The following is a 15,354-nucleotide window of genomic DNA, read 5'->3' as shown; positions in this document are numbered from 1 at the left end:
ATTGAAGTGGTGAACTTTAATATTTCAAAATACTATTTATTTGGATTTGGTTTTTGTCTATTATCGGGGGCATGCCCCGATATATTATTGACATTCAGATTTTTAAAGGCTTTGTTGGGCAACTATAGTTATTGGGTGGCGTTAGTCGATCGTTGAGCCATTTTTCAATGGTCGGTTATGGACATGCATTTAGAACTTCCATAAGCAATTGTATGCTATCTTATTATATGTTTGGAATTCATCCGACTTTGGGTTGTAGTGTGATTGGTTGGTTAGGTGCAAGGGGTAATCTCCGGTCCATATAGGACTTAAGATACCTATCAGGGTTAGGCCCTGGTTTGGGTCATGAAAATATAGCATAATTATCAAATAGGGAGTCCATCGCTCAACTAAAGAAACCATATCACACGAGGACATAGAAAGAAAGGATGAAGAGAAAGATAATAACATACAGGAGAACATAAGGGATGTGAGTGCAAAAAAAGATCTTTATCCTAGAAATTCAAGGAAATAAGCAAAGAAAGAAAAACTAGTAAATCAAGAAGATCAAGGAATACAAGGAGTAGCTTTGGAAAACCCTCAATTGGTTAAACAATGATTCGCAAAATCTTTTTTGGAAATTTAGACTAGACAACATGCAAAAATATTTTATGAGATTGATTTAAATAAAAGATACAAATATGCATAATTTACCCTTTTTGAACCTTTTCAAGGGCCTCAAGAGATAAAAGAGTAGGAAGAAGGCTGAGAACATAACATCTTGTTGTAAATAGTTTAACAAATATATGGGTTTCTTGGAATTAAAAATGGGAAGGAGAGGTATTTACTGACAGCTATTGTAAATTTGAACATATCACGATATAGAAAGAGATTTATATAACTCCAGTATATGGAAGGTGTAGTATATTAGAGAGACTATAGTTAAGGGATGATTTTTAGAGAGAAATAGTCTAAGCATCAATAAACCATGGATAGAAGGTGGAGATTTTAATGTTATAATGGATGACTTAGAAAAAATAAAGAGGTCCAACAGGAAATCACTGTAAAATTATAAATTTCTTATAATGTGTTAATTCTTGTGCTCTTACATATTTGAAATGCATTGGGAGTGACTACAATGGTGGAATGGAAGAGTAGAGGAAGAGCGCATCTTCAAAAAACTTGATACAACCTTTGAAAATTATGAGTTTGTAAATGAGTTCCCATCTATGGAGGTGTAATATCCGATAAGGCAAGGCTCAAATCATGCCTCATTTAATGTCTACTATAATATTTTCCAATCTAGAGAAGTGACAAACTTTTCAGAATTTTAAATTTTTGGGCTAATCAAGATAAATTTAAAGATATGGTTAAGAGAAACTAAGGTGTAGAAGTTTAGGGCAACCCTTTTCATGTGATGCAGGAGAAGATAAAGATTCTCAAGAAAGAACTAGTAAAATGGAGTAAGAAAATTTATGAGAACATATTATTGCAACCTTGGAGGATTTTGGAAGGTAAAAGAGGTACAATTTGAGATTTGTAATTTAGAGTCTAATAGGAAGGAGCTGATGGATATGAGGATGAACTAAAAAGGCAATATTAATGGGAGGAAGACTACTGGAAGAAAAAAGACAGAATGACATAGTTCAAAGAGAAAAATTAGAATAGTAAGGACCCTCCAGGTTATTTTCTGCATTTTCACATAATTTCATCACTTATAGCATTTCTATAGCTACCCAAGTCATTTATGACTTACTAGAACTGACAGGTCAATTACCTGGCAGTTTATATACTTTTTAAAGTCAATTCCCTATTTTAAAGTTTTTGTTGGATAAAATTTGTTTTCAAGCAAAAACTTTAATTAAAAGACCTTGTATGCCGATTTTGACAGTTTTAATAACTCCAGAACATTGATTTTAGGCTAAATGGACCATTGGTTTGGGTCCCAAGGCATCCCAACTCATTTTGGTCCATTGGTTGAATGTTAAGAAATATGGCACATGGGTGTGGGACCTATTTTTCATTGAAACAACCTTAGATTGAAATTTCAAGTGTAGTATTAAGTTCATAACGTCTAATTTGATGGATGTTATATCTTGTTTTGATGATGATCAGATACAACAAGGGACTAGGTCCCTGGGTCTTCATGGAAATATATAGCTATCACATGGCCTGTATAGTTTTATCGTCTAGTGTAACAAACTACGCAGGTGAGCTATGTACCAATCAGGACACTTGGCCCAATTAGATTTCTACCCTAATCATTATTACACTATAAAAGGAAAGGAATGCTTCTAAATTAAGTAGTTTTCATAATCCTGATTATTCAAAGTGTGAAAGAGGGAAAAACTAAATTTTGCAACAGTGCTCAAGTTCCATTCTTTGTATACTAAGAGAGTGGATGTGTTCTTGAGTCAAGTCTTGGTTTATAATTGAATTACTCAAGTTATAATAGTAATTTTTTCCTTGTTTTCTTGAGAGTAATTAGGTAGAGTTACCAGAGTTCAATATTGGTTAGAGTTAATCACTATTGAGGTGTGTTCTTAGCATAGTTGTCAAGGTAGATTTTTAGTAGAGTTATTAAAAGCAGGTGGAGCCTAAAGTTAGGTTCATTGGAGTCTATAATCAAGAGGTTGATTATAGTAGATTGTTGAAGTACTTGTGAGAACAAGCCATGGTTTTTCCTTCCTTGAGCAAGGAGGTTTCCATGTTAAATCCTTGTTTTTCTAAATTCTTACGAAGTTTTACCTTTCTCATAGCTTTACCTTGTTATTGCTTGTGACTGAACTTAAGGGACCTGGTCCCTCATATTGTGGTGAAACCTTCGACATTTCAAAAATTGGTATCAGATAAAGGTCACTGTAAAAGTTTCATACCTAGAGTGATTTATTGACCATGGCTGCTCCACCTAATCTAGAAGAAGGGCAATCTACCACTAGACTACCCCAATTTAATGGGTAGTTCTACGGGTGGTGGAAAACCAGGACATTTGACTTCATTAAGGCTGAGGACAGTGAGCTGATGGATATAATACTTAACGGTCCTCATGTTCCTATTAGATAAGTCAAAGAAGGAGACATAACAAGGATGGTTGTCAAAAATAGAAGAGAGTTTAATAATGAAGATTGAAAGAAAGTTTAGAAGAACTACAAGGCAAAGAAACTGCTTGTCTGTGGCATAGGACCGGTTGAGTATAATAGGATTTCTACTTGTAAAAATGCTAAAGAAATCTAGGATTGCTTGAAGACAGCTCATGAGGGAAAAACTGATGTCAAGGATTCTAAAGTTGATATACTAACTACTGAGTATGAAACCTTCACTATAAAATAAGGAGAGATAATTTAAGAAATGCATGCAAGATTCACTTCTATCACAAATGAGCTACACTGATTAGGTGAAGTGATTCCTCCATATAAACAAGTGAGAAAGATTCTAGGTGGTCTTTCTAAGTCCTAGGAAAGCAAAGTTGATACAATTACTCAGGCAAGAAACCTGAAGACTCTCACTATGGATGAACTCATTGTTAATCTAAAGACTCATGATCTTAAGAAGCTACAAGGAAAAGAGAAAAATAAAGAAAAAGGGGTAAAATATCTGACACTAAAGGCTTCAAAATCTTAATCAAGTGAAGAAGACACTGATGTTGCCTATTTGTCAAAAAGAATTATTAGAGCTACGAAGAAAAGCTGTTAGTTTCAAAGAAGAGGAAGTAGCAGCAAAAAGGGTGGCAACATTAAAGTTTGTAACAAATGTAGAAGTCCTGAGCATTTCATTAAGGACTATCCAATGAACAAAATAGATTATTAGGAATATCTTAATACTAGAGGTAATAAGGAAAGAATAGGGACCAGGTACCTATAAATCAAGAAAAAAAGTTGCAGCTGATTATGCAGTGAGGCAGGCTCTAGCAGTATAGAGAGATTCCTCCGGTGAATTTGATGAAGCTGAGAAGGCTGAAGATGTGTCCATGTTGGATATGGAGAAATGTAAATTACCTATGATTCCTTGTTAGCTCTCATGGAAAACACTGAAGATGAATAAGAAATTAAGGTTGGAGGAAGGGAATATAGTCAGAACTGGTTCATGGATAGCAGATGTTCAAAGTATATGATAGGGAGGACTGAATGTTTTCTTTTTCTCAAGACACTTCAAGGTGGAGGTGTCTCTTTTGGAAGGTCTTGGGATATACAATGAGAAGCTTTCAGGACTCAAAAGTAACCAAAGTGTGAAGTATGAAGTGTTGTGTGCATTTCCCGAGATCAAGTTGGCTCCTGGTTTACAAGATTCCAAAATTTGAAAAGTTTGATAGGTCTAGAATTCTATTATTTCATTTGAAAATTTGTTGTCAAAATTTAATTGGTGTGAGAAAGTATGAAGTAATACTGGTCAATCTATTTAGTCAAAGTTTGAGTGGAAAGACTCTAGAATAGAACGCTAAACAAAATATGATTAAATGGCGCACTTGGGATGACTTGGAAAATGCTTTTGTAGAACATTGCAAGTTTCACGTTGATATTATTCTTGATATATTCTCTATCACAAAGCTAATGTAGAAATCAAATAAGAGTTTCCATGAGTATGCCAATAGAGGATAGAAGAGGTAACTAAGATACATATTCCTATGGAGGAATCTATAATAATCAGTTACTTCATCCATGCACTAAATCCAGAATATTTTGATAAATTGGTGACGTTGACTGGAAAACATTTACTGAAATTGTCAAGACTGTAGAAATATATAAGGATGGCCTCCAGACAAGATTATTTTAAGCCTAACGCTTGGCACAGACCTTTGAGGATAGAACTGTATTGTTTCGCATTCACATAAATGGGCAAGTTGTCTGTGCATTCAAGAGAAAGTGCAAATATTTTAGAGGTGGCACCCACTATTTAAGGATAAATGATGGCATTTGATCCATAAGTAGCTACGAGCCTTCCAAAGTAAGTGTCAGCCCAAGGGTAGGATAGGCAAGCCGTTGGATAATCATGATGTACTTACGGCTGGGGAAGAGTGTTGGTGGCACTTTTGCCTGATAGGGATACCTTTGTTCCACACTCTGCTTGCATATCTAAAATTCCACCCCAACCTGGATGAGCTATAAAATTTTGCAGAACAGTCTTGGTTTTTTATCATTGCGGCCACCACATGATTAGATTGACCAGTTGACAGAGTAGAAGTTGAATCCTAATCTTAAAACTCGGATTCTGATTTCTTGATATCGGAGTGATGTTTCAATGCAGATTCCACTCCAGTCTTCTTAGAGGCAGCATGTTCTAGTTGGTCACTGGAGTTCCACATAGATGAGAAACTCACGAATAAAGGAGCAAAAAATTGACCTTCTTTTCCATGGCCACTTTTTTTAGAGAAACATCAACATCCTCTTTGAAATCGGTGCTCTATAAGTTGTATACCAAATATATGGAAAACCTCTATGCTACTATAATACACTAGATCTCTCTAGACTGGAGTTACCTTTTGCTTTGGGTAATGAATGACTTCAGAAATATCTAGTGAGCTTTGGCTCTTGTGCTATTTTTTCTCACTGGAAAACTTCTGTTGTATTACCTATGGAGTACTATATACTAGTATTTCCTTTGCTTTCCCTAATTCTCATATACAAAGTTGTCCAAAAAATAGAAGAGGAAAAATCAAGACCATCCCTTCAGTCATCACATGTAATACAAACCCTCTCTTCCCTCACCAAATCTACCTTCTTTTGTTTTCTTCTAGGCATGTTCTTGATTTTTTATCAGCCACCTAACCTAATTATTATTACCATTTATGACTTTGAAGTAGGACTTTGGAATGATGCTACTCCTCTTCTTCTATATATATAAGTGAATAGATCTTTGTGATTCAATCGATTCGATTCTCGTTCTCACCCTCGGCGAACTCTCTTTAAGGATAGCAGCGCATCCAAACCCCATTCTTTTATATTATTTGTCAGAATAGATAATACATATATGATCATATGCATATGTAGGTAAGGAATGCTTAGAATTTGACACAGAATGCCTAATTCAAATTGAAATGGACAATGATCCAGGAAATAAGATTTTCCTTTTCTTAAAAGAGAAAAAATAAAATAGATCAACTTTCTGGATTATTACTGATGTAATCATAAAAAGTAAATTTTTCAGGTACCGGATAAACTTTGATTTTTGGCTAACCCGACACCAAGTCTTCAATAGATTTCTTGCTGGAGTTCCATCATTAAGACAGGGAAGATGCATCTACTTTAATTGATGATTTCTTGCCATCATCCTCTATGTTATATTACATCAAATACAAACGATGGTACAGATATTAACCTAACTAAGCTAGTATAAATCATCTCGGCTCTGATCATGATGGGTGACTCTGTGAGATTAGTTTCAAGCCACTACCTCGAGAGCTGCCTACAAAATATTTTGGCTATGCCTGGCCATCATAACATTCATAAATGAAATTGATAGATGAATAGAGGAGTCCAGCCACAATCATTTTTTATTCTCCTGGGAGGGATTCAAATGCTCGAACTCAAAGAGATGAGCCTAACAATGCCCCAAGCCAAAATAGAGAGAGGAGAAAAATACAACTATCTAATTGAGATCACAGTTCCAACCATTTCTTTGAAGGCTTAAAGGTGAAGAAGTGTTTAGCCACACTCTCTGCAGAACGGTCTTATCAAAGAACTCTCTTTAACCAATCAATCAAGATAGATGGGATAAACGAAAGAAAAAGTAGCTCCGTAGCTCGCCCAGACCGTAGCTCGCCCAGAAGAAGATAGCCTGCCACTATAGATTTGTCAGTCCCTGGGCTTGGCCAAAGATACACTCGGCATACTAAGACTAAGATGAATCATTGCAATCCCTCAATAGGCCTAGTCCCTAAATCCCTAAAATAAATAGGACGCTTATAATCATGATCATGTCGCGTTAGCTCTTTCAGTCACTACTACCTGTGTCGCACCTATAGTGATAAAGATTTTGATAAGACTCTCAGATAAGAAAAATTAATCCTAAATAAGCTTTAGCTGATTCTCAAACTAAATCTTTATATAAGTAAGGAGCTATCTATAGAAAGATAATTGCCAGGTCAGTCCAAATGGAACTAGACCAACATAGAAAGAAATGTGAAAGTAGGGGCTGCTAAAGCTCCTAGACCCAGAATTCAGTGAAAATTGAGTTCTTGGTACCGTTCAAGAAGAAATAATATGAATAGCAAGCCAGTACTATATTAATAGATTAGAAAGAAGTGACTCTTCAAAGAGAGGCCCTAGCAGAATGAAGTTGTGCTAAATAAACGAGTTATCCTAAATGCCCCTTGTTAGCTATCGCAGGAGTGGTGAGGGATCTAGAAGTAAAGCAAACTCGACCAAAGGACAATTCTGTTCCTACATCATTTTAGGTTCTTGATTCAATCTTTACCTTTCCTGAATGAAAAAAGAGAGCAAAAGAAAAGATATCAATGTAATAAGTACAGAGATATGAGAAATTGTCTTTATTTGGTTCGGTAGAAGAGAGTCAAGAAAACAAAAAAATAGGAAGAGCAGTATGCAAGCTTATAATTAAGCAAATATATAAAAGCTATCACCACCTCAAGCAGTAAAACAAAGTTGCTATGGCTATGTTACTAACATAGATAACTATGAATGGTATTCATTGACAGGAGTGGCTGCTTTCTAAAGAAAGCAAGCAATTTGGACAGAATGTTGAAGGCTTGAAAGAATAGGATACGTAGAGTGTGAACCATGGTTCATAGGCGGAGCAACGTAGAAAGGCAAAGTTATTGGTTAAACATAGACGAAGCCAAACTATAGTTAGACGAAGCCGTAGGAACTCTTGCAACGTAATCCCAGCTATAGGAAGCTAACTCCCTAAGATGAATGAGTCACTTTCTAATCCTTACTCCCCAAAGGAACTCTTATCCTCATAGATACATGAGCTACATTAGGTTTCGTAGGGTTAGCAATACAAGAATCTCAGTTTGAAAATCCCTGAGGTAGGATTACTCAATAATCCTTGTTACCTTAACTCCCTTCTCCCGAGATGAAGCCTTAGGAAAAAAAGTATAGGCTAGAAACTCTTTAGCTTTAGATGTTATATAAACCTCTAACAAGGAACCATAGGCATAGAGCTATCAGGTCATAAATCTTCACACTCTGGCCTTAGGGTTCTTCTTTCAACAATCTAATATTCTTTCTTTATTTACAAACACTTATGTGATAATATTCCTAACAAAGATTCTGTTTAACTTGATTGTAGGACATTACCTTCCTCAATGAAATGGAAAACTAGGAGAATGAAAGTGATGAAAGCATGCCCACTTTTGCCAGCTAACACAATGTATCAATACAGGGGAAACTAGCCAAGAAGCCTAAGCTAGCTATCAGCTACCCTAGCAAACTAAGTCTAGTCTTCTTATTGATAAGAGCATAGTGGTCAAGCCCTATAATAAGATCATGCTCACTAACCTAAGCCTGGGTACTATTATGTGTTATGATCCTTCTAGTGAGAGTTTGTGACCATCGTAATGACCGTAAGTTAGCAACAACAAAAGAATAAGTGAGAGCAGCTCAAACTGCTTTAAGCATTAAGCATTAATCAAGAGCCTACCTCTAAACAAAAGAAGTGAGGCATACATTGATTTTGCATAAAGGTTGGCTGCCTTGCAGGGTTGCTTACCTAATTCATCAGTACTGGCTATGAGAGGCTCAAATCAGGTCCAATGTAAAGCAAGCCTTGTGAATGATGGTGGTTCCAAACGGATAGACGTAGGCCTTGAAACCAAAACAAAGACAAGATAATTACAGGGAGTATGTACGTATTCTCGGGCGAGTGTACACTCAGTTAGTTTACAAGATCATCAACATAGTAATAGGATGCATCTGCTGAAGCTAAGACTTATGTAACAACAAGTTGGACCGAAGCTCAGCAATAGTTGGTTTTGGTCATTGAAGCTTCGCCATAGTGACAAAGCTTTCATACTAAGAAGGTAGACCAATAAGAAAGAATGTAAACATATCAGATTGGGACATAGGTGCATTGATAGATACCAAGGAGTCATAACTGCCCTTGAATGTACGAAGGTAAGCGGCCATAAATGGATTTCCTTTCTTCTCTCTTTTACTATCAGATTTCTCACTAACCTGAAAAGATTTCTTTAAACCATACTTTGGGGAGGGGATCTTTGAACCTTGTTTGAGCTCATTTCCCCTTTCTAGACAAGAAAAGAGTTCCCCTTCTTCTTTCTTTTTATTTTCACTTACATATGTGAATCTAAGTCTAGCCTCACTTCCATTCAATTATCAAGGGGGATGTCTACTCTTTTATTTACATACGTAAGATCCCGATTAGTTGGAATCGCACTTCTATACAATATACAATCATATTAAAGCACTTATCGGCCAAGCATCAATAAAGTAGCTTGCGGATTGGTACCCAGGGACACGTTTAAGGTTGAACCATCAACAACTCTGAGTTCCCCAAAAAGTCTTAAGTTCCTATCAACCACTTTCCCAACAAGGCAGCCACCATGGTAATGCTATATTATGTCACAATGACAGAACTGTCCCATCAAAAAATCATTGGATAGATCAGTAGGCAATAAAGGTCAAATATACCTAAAATATATAGGACCAAACTCTTGTTGGTACTTGAATTCCTACATGGAATGGCTTTCTTAAACATCATGAATCTTTCTGTTCACACACCTCTCAACATCTATCACCAGGATTTTGGAAGTAATGAAACCTAACTATTAGGTTAACCTTAACATCAGTTGATGCTAGTCTGAGAGAACCAACAAAGAAGGGGGAAACAATCTTCTCCATTAGGGTTTCCACAGTAAAATATACTAAAGAGGGGGAACTCCTAACAAAAGAACCATGAGATGGGGCTTTTATCCCAAACATCTCCTTTTGCATAAGTGGCTATTGCACCTACCTTTGAAATTGACCTACTTCTCTCTCTTATTCCTTATCTGGTTGCTGGTAGTAGCTTGGAAGCAAGCTACCTATACTATATAGAGAGAGAACAGCAACAAGATTTAAGAAGTGAAGACAACTCAAAGAGGGAGAGGCTAATGAGGGAAATAGGGATGCATATATAACCTTTGAATTAGAATGAATTTAAGTAAACGGGGTGGATTTCAATTAGAAGAGAAGAAACCCATTTTTGACTTTTCACTTGCTAACAAATTTCTCTCTCGGATAAATACAAACCTTAACCAAGAAAATGAAGTTTTTCCTAATCTATCTCATAGTATTACTAAAAGAATATGGGCTCTTCTTGAAGGAGATGTCGCTAATTTACCTTTCTTAGGTCTCAAATGTGATTGATCTGGTAGAGTGGATAAATAATTACCTAGACTTTATATCTATGCTTAGTCTCACCTGCTATCATAAGAATCCTAAAGACCAAGTGACTGGACATATTGCTTCTTTGCTAGTTCACTTGAGTAGGTATAAAACTTCTTTATTCTAGGTTATTAGGTAGTAGCCTTCTTTTGTGGACTCCTAGGAATTTTGTATAGAGAAAAAAAGAGTCTTCAAGTTGAACTAGCTCTAGGGTTACTGAAAACCTCTTTGCCTTCGACAGAGTACATGTTTTTGAAGTGGGCAAAACTTCTGCCTTAAGGAAAAGTGTATAACCTAAGGCTATGAACCAAAGGAGAGAGCCTAGGTCTCAATCAATAGAAATAAAATGAAATAGATCAACTTTATTTATCACAATGAATTCTATTTGTTCGATACACTATTGTCAATATAAATATTAAATATTGCAAAAATTGATTTCAAAAGAAACTTCATAAGAGAAGAAGATAAGGCAAACAAGGAATTGATAGAGGTACATCGAGAAGTTCAATACCTTCTTGATCAAGAAAATATCTTTTTTTATACTTCTATTTATTTTTTGAGATTGGGTTGGTGTGACGTGTATCGCTTGTCTAGCCTATGCTTTGTATAAATATCTCAATGTCCAAGATAAAAGGAATGAGGGGAAGAATTGACAAGGCGAGTGTTCTCAAAGAGAAAATCATGATGGAAAAAGCATAAGGCGAATTCTCAAGTCGAGATGTTAGAAGGTGCAAAATCAATGGGTGCAAGAGCTACTACAATTGCTTCAGCGGGAGCTACTATCGATATTAGAATTATCCTTAGTTTCTCGATTCATTACATGGCGTGAAATCCATTATTGGAAAAATAATTATTTGGTTATTCTATTTTGGGCTTTGCTCTAACTGAAGTTATTGCATCGTTTGCTACAGTGATGGCCTTTTTTATCTCATTCGTATTCCAAGTCCTTTAGTAATCATTTACGGTGGATGGATAAGCAGAAAGCAATCCCCAGGTAAAAATCAGTAATTGCCCGAGAAGGTTAGTGAGGTTTGCTATGGTGAAATATATTTCACTATAGTGGGAAGAAAATAGGTAAGAGTGAGCAGAGCAAGAGCAAAGCAAGTTCCAGTGGTGGGTTATCTTCACAGTCCCACAACATAGTAAGAAGAGTGGCAATGCTAGGTAAAGCCATAAGCATTGAGGTTACACAGTCCAAGCTGAGCAAAGAATCAAAACCTTCCCCAATAAATATAGGATTCATCAAATGTGAATTCATGAGCAAAGCTGATCAAAAAGTGTGGTGTACTTTTTCTCACTTGGAAGGGTAAGGATCGGCTGAATGCCTAGGAGACACTATAGATTGTATCATTGGCAACGGCGCTTTTAAGTGCCCCTAACCTTGAGGGGCTGTAGATCGAGTTCTGGCATAAGGTTACTAGTTTTGCAGACCTTCGAAACTCTATTCTGGAAAAGGTTCAGTAGATCTACCAGGTTATCAGAAATGACCAAAGAACAAAAAAACTGCACCTAGTGATAAGCTTGACTGGTACTCTAAGATGAAAGCGGTCTGATCTGACAAAGTTGGCTCAACGTATGCTTTAGCTCTAAGATTTTGCTCTTATTGCTAGATATTTTTTATGCCTGGAACTGAAGAAGAAATATCAGATGCACCTTATCTGCTATTTGTAATGTGAATAGAGGTTAGGTACAACGAACTAGAATTCCATAGTAGAAAGAGCTATGCACACCAGCCCTTAGCAATAGTGCATCTATGCGTGCTTTTAATATTCTATATCTTAGTGCAGAAATTCCCACTTAAGTGCTTTAGTGGGAATGCAGAGGATTGATTGCTTGGTAGCTATAAAAGTGATCCTAGGAACCTTTTCTTGTCAGGTGCACATTCAAAAGGGAGTGTAATGTAAGTGAGGGATCGTCCTCCCCCCCCCCCCCTCCCTCTTTGTTAGCAAGAAGTGGTTAGCAATCCAGGCGGCTCTCTTTCAAGTCCTCATCGGCCGAGGATAAAAAGAAAGCCAAAGTTATTCAGTGATAAATCGGTGGATCAGAGATGCCTTCTATCAATCGGTTATAGTCGATAAAGGTCATAAAATATAGAAATGCAGTGATGGCTGTCTAGCGGCAATCTTTGGTTTAGTCTGGCCTCAACAAAAAGGAAATGAGAGCATCCCTCCCAGCTCGCATTATCTACTATGATATCTATTCCTTTCTGACTTCCCTGGGCAATCTAAAAGAGACAAGGACTTACCATTTGTTCTTCTAGTGGGTATATTTTTTAAATCGTGTTATAGCTGCTAAAAATCATTTTTGCATCTTTTAAAATGACACAGCGAGTCCAGACTCTTGGTATTTAGTGACCCGAGTGAGAAGCTCTTCTAGCTTGGCAGTAGAATTAGCTTAGCAGTTAGCAGTAGAAGGAGCCTATTCTATAGAAAAGCCTTAGTCCAATTGGCCTTTGGTTGGAGTCTTCTGAATCTCTATGTTCATCTGGTCGTTAAGAAGAAGAAAATTCCCTTGACACGTAAGTAAAAGGTTGACCTTCCTATATAAAAAATGAGGAAAAGCCCTATACGAATTGATCCCCACGCTCGGATGCCCCCCATAAGAGCTATCTCAAGTGGAAAATACCAATATCTGAATGGGAAGACATAGCTTCATACTACTCGCTCTATTTTATTTTCCTCGTTGGATTCAACCTTTCATAAAAGCATTAATAAAAACCTTACAAGAAAAGGCTACATCTTGATGACACTCTTACCAGCTCTTTGTCTAAACCCTCATCTAACCTCTTAAGAAAAGATAGGCGAGCCGCCTCAGATAAGGAGTGGCTTTCGGCCGTAAAAAGTAGAATCAAATAAAAAAAGGGTTTCGATTAATTGAACATTAACAAATAGTCCATAGGAGACAGATTGAGTTTTAGGCCTGCGTCTGGCTTTATTTTAGCTTAAAGAAGAGCAGCGGACAAGGGAGAAAGAGAAAGGAGTAATGTAAGCCGGATAAGCTATTGCCATTTATAAAAGAAGTGGATTCTCAACTCTTACGATAAGAGTGACAGGTGGGATTAGTGAATCCAAGTCTTAGTTTCTAGATTTGGTTAAGAAGAAGCGTTATTGATAGCCAAGTGGCAACCTACTCTGATGCGCCCGGTCCTCCATCTCAGGGAAACCAGAAAGTGCAAAAATCTCATCTCAATAGGGGCCTTACTGCCATTCCCAGCTTAAGCATCTACACCTCTCAACAAAGTGAATCTTATGGAACCTCCGAGAAGGACTTCTCTGAGTAAAGAGATAAGTAAGGGTAAGAGTCATTCCAATTGAGTAGGTGAAGAGTATCTTTTGAGCAAGATCCTTTACCACACCTAACTAAATAAAAGAAAGTAAGAGAGAGAGTATCCGCCTATTTCAACAATGAAAATAAAGGAATTCCTTATCCTAAGGTTGTCACTAAATAAATCTGGTAACTAATGCCGCCAGAGAGGCTGAGGTGAGTATCGTCGCATCACCTCCTTCATACTTTTTTTTCTTTTTTTGATTTTTCATTTTAGAATATATAAATAGTAGAAACTAATGGTACACTCTCTAGAATATTTACTCGGAGCTTTTTGGTCGCCTGCTATCTTATAACCTATTTGCTTGCGGGGGTAGGAGTGGAAAGAGCACTTTGCAAAAAAATCATGTGGCGTGGTGAAAGGTTTACCATTAGGGTTTCCGACCCTCCATGTCTCCACCTACTTATGTAATAGAGGGGTTCCTTGATATTAAGGTGTAAAGGCGGTCTAAGAAGGCCACAGGTGGAAGCAACCGATGCTTTGATCATTCAATTAACTCCTTGCTGCCAATTTGTGCTTACTGTCATGCTGGCAAAAGCAGGAGTTTTTGTTAATTTTACCTACTATTGGATTTTAACCAATGGCTCTCTCCGTATGAAAGTAATACTCTAACTACTGAGTCAAGTAGGTCAAGATAATTCAAGTCACCCTTTAAGATAAAGTCGCGCAACCAAAGTAGCTCTGACTATACAAGGAGGACGAAGTGCTAAGAAACAGAAAGTGTTATCACTATAAGAAATGAAGCAGTAGCTATAACTCTAAGCTAAGATCAACCAATGTTTGAACGCGAAGACTTTTTTCTCGGTTGTCGGTCTTAATAAGTGGATTCTGATTCATGCAGTCCTTCTCTGCTGCATTGGTCTTTTCACTCCCCACTCTCCACCATAAAAAAAATCTTTCCACTATATCTCAGGAGTAGTCAAATAAAGTATGCTGGGTCCGAGTAGAAATAAATTGACTAAGAAGTAGGGTATACAACAATGGATCAATTCATTTAATAAGATTTGCTCAGATCAGACCAGGATGAATGGGATTGGTATGACCTTATGCTCTAATGTAAGACTCCTGCCACTGACAGATGTCCCATCCCACCTTTCATGAATAGTTATGCCTGAGAATGAATTATGATATAGCGCTGAATAAGCCACAGCTCTATTCCCGACTCGAAATCCATAAAGGACTCTAAGGAAGATAAATTAGAGGGCCCCATACCATACATCCTGCTGCTTTGGGAGGACTGCACGTTACATTATAGCAGCATGACCAAATAGAGGTGGAAAGCCCTTATATAGGTTGGCCGCTAGCTACCGCCTTCCTTATACAAATATAAAATGTTGGGCCTTCCCCTTATTTATTAGTATTAGTAAAGTTGCTTGAGGATTTCTACTGGGAATGAAAGTTCCCTATTATAGGATCCCTAGTAAAGCCAATTTAATGATATCCGCTTATCTGAGTGATAAGATGATGGCTCCTATTATTGGTGAGCTATCTCCTCTACATGTTATCTTTGGGCATTTTACTCTCTTTCAAACCTTTGACTATTCAGATGCATGTGCTTTGTGAAAATTCCATTTCTTGCATAAGACAAACTGAGACCTACATCTCACTCTATGTTTTTTCTTGAGTGAGGTTGGGGTACCCCTCTCTCAAAAGGGGTACAAATGCTAATGATCCTCTTACACGACGATTCTACCTTTCTTGATATGTCAC

General features: G+C 37.1%; 1 pseudogene; it reads right to left on the bottom strand.

The window, feature by feature from the left end:
* Positions 1-3,633: 3,633 nt before the first annotated feature.
* On the bottom strand, positions 3,634-5,341 carry LOC107879089 (annotated as a pseudogene).
* Between the last annotated feature and the right edge of the window lie 10,013 nt (positions 5,342-15,354).

The sequence above is a fragment of the Capsicum annuum genome, chromosome 8 (assembly GCF_002878395.1).
Source record: "Capsicum annuum cultivar UCD-10X-F1 chromosome 8, UCD10Xv1.1, whole genome shotgun sequence".
In the NCBI taxonomy this organism is placed as follows: Eukaryota; Viridiplantae; Streptophyta; class Magnoliopsida; order Solanales; family Solanaceae; genus Capsicum; species Capsicum annuum.
The sequence above is the reverse complement of the archived record's forward strand: the minus strand, read 5'-3'. Positions and strand labels throughout refer to the sequence as shown.